We start from the raw sequence: 2540 nt of genomic DNA on the forward strand, positions 1-2540 counted from the left end.
GCTTTGTGTGGCACAGTATTGAGGGACGCGGAGGGAGCAGTTTTGTAATTGGCCACTGGGTTCTTGAAATGGTTTGCCCTCTCTAGACACGTGCTAGGCTTGCTTTATCCCATCTCTAAAATGAGGCGGAATTAGAGTACAGAACCTAGACAAAAACTTGCAATCCTCTATGAGGAGTCGGAGACTCAGAAGAGTGGCCCACCGCCACTTAGCCAAACGCCGAGGACTTCCCCGTCTCGGCTGTGAATTAATCATGCTCAGAGTTCAGAGAGGGAGAGATGAATTTGGCCCATAGGCCTCTGGCTTGACACTCCCCACCCCATACATACATCCAGTACATCTACCTCTGTGTGCTCCTCACCGGCCTCCTCCTGTCCAGTTTGACTTCATCGCTCTGTCTTTTGAGCTTCTCTTTCTTTGCTCAAGAACCTTCCATGGCGCCGGTATCTCTTAGCACTCCTTTTACTTGTGATCCTTTAAGGTCACACTGAAATGCAACTGATCTGCTGAAGGCTCATCGTTCAGTTCTCCCCTCATTATTGCTTGATTTTCACTGTGTGTACCCTGCAGTTCCCAGCTCCATGTATTGCTCCTCCTGATTGGGACTTGGGAGGGTACCTTCCTATGTGGTCTTTAGGGATGGGTCTTTTATAGAGCTTGGTCCCAGGAAAGAGCTAAACAGAATATGGCAAAGTAACTGGGGGAGGAAGAGGAGTGAACAGAAACCAGTTAGTATCTGGACCTGCTCTGTGGGGCATGCCACGAACTGCCTGTCAGCCAACAGGCCAAGGCCTCCACAGAACACTGGGGGTGGGCCCCCAAAGAGAAGTTTCAGAAGGAAATGAAGCCGAGCCCTTAGGAACCTGGCAGAGGCACTTTTTCAAACTTTAAGAGCCGGAGGTTGGGGCTGGGGGTGGTGGATCAGTGGCAGAGCCCTTGCCTAGCATGTGTGAGGCACTGGGTTCGATTCTCAGCACTGCATACATAAATAAAATAAAGGTCCATTGATAACTAAAAAAAAAAAATAAAATAAAAAAGAGAGGTTAAGGGCTCTTAGAGATCAACCTGCCTTCTGCTTTATAAAGGGGAAACTGAGGCCCAGGGCTGTCCCCCGAGTTCTCAGGATGGCTGAAATAGGAAAGTTAGAAGACACCCAAAGACCAAGGCATGAAGAACCTGTCAGATGCAGGGATGTCCTTCAGAGTATTATCCCCAACTGAAGATCCCATCACTAGTCACAGCTCCACCCCCAGAAGCCAGAGACCACTATGCTTCATCCTGACAATCTGAGCCTGCCACATCGAAGTCCAGGCATCTGTAGTTACCAAGTCCTGCCCATTTTGCTTCAAAAGCCTCTTAAATCCACTCTTCCTCTCCCCATCTTCTGTCTCACTCTGCTCTCCTCCCTGCCAGTCATCTCTCCCCCTCCCCCAAATCCCAACACAAACCTCTCTACTCTCCCTGGCTCATAACCTCGCTGTGGCACCCAGTGCCCCTCCCCAGGATTTTCAAGGCCCTCTAGACATCTCTACTCTCATCATCGTTCACAGTGACCATACACACCCTGATTCACATGCCATCTCATGTGGTTAGCCAGCTCCTCCTCCTCCAAGAAGCCCTCCTAGATTGGGGCAGGCACCTACTGGACTCAACTCTGCCCCTCTGGATGGTCAGTCTGAAGACATACCTATCTCTACCAATGGAACGTGAGCTCCACAAGGCTAGGGATGGAGACATCCCTGCACAGAGGAGGCCTTCAGGGATCAATTAAACTTCTCTGTGCAAAACTCTCCCCAGTGCCTCGGAAGAAAGCCTAGTGTGCCCACTGGGCCCCAGAGGCCCCGGCTGAAGGAGTGTAGCTCCCACCTCTCTTCTGCTCAGGAAGCCTCTCCTTGAGGAACCCCAAGTTCAGCTCTAGCTAGGGGGCCACAGCCACTCTAAAGCCAGTGATTGGTTCAGGGATAACCACATGACTTATCTTGGCCAATCAGGCCTCTCAGGACTTTTATTTAAAGTTGGCATTGAGGAGGGACAGATGCTTGGGGGCTGCTGGGGTCACCTCTTGCCATCAGGAAAGGACTTTCTATTGGACTCCATTAGAATTAAATTTACACTGATGAAAGCTGAGATGACCTGACACCTGGACCCAACTATACCTGAAGTTAGAGCCCCTGGACTATTGATTAGCAAATAAATACCTTTATGCTTAAGCGGTGGAGACGGACTATTCCTCCTATGCAGCATTTCTCCATTCCCCACGCATGCCCAGCAGCAGCTGCGCTGAACTTACCTGCAGCTCTCCGGAGTCACACCATGTACTCCCACCTCCACCTGGGCTTCTGCTCAGGGCATCACCAAGTCCTGACCAACTCCTATTCATCCTTCAAAGCCCAACTCCAGTATGAGCTCCTCTGGAGCTTCTTTTCCAACCCTCCTCACTCTCTCTCCAGGCTCCCCAAGACAATAGTTTCCCTAGTGTTTGTACCCACAGACAGGGCACCCATGTCTCCCGGTCCAGCAGTGGCCGGGCACGGAGTAGG

Source organism: Ictidomys tridecemlineatus, chromosome 15 (assembly GCF_052094955.1).
Source record: "Ictidomys tridecemlineatus isolate mIctTri1 chromosome 15, mIctTri1.hap1, whole genome shotgun sequence".
NCBI classification, from domain to species: domain Eukaryota; kingdom Metazoa; phylum Chordata; class Mammalia; order Rodentia; family Sciuridae; genus Ictidomys; species Ictidomys tridecemlineatus.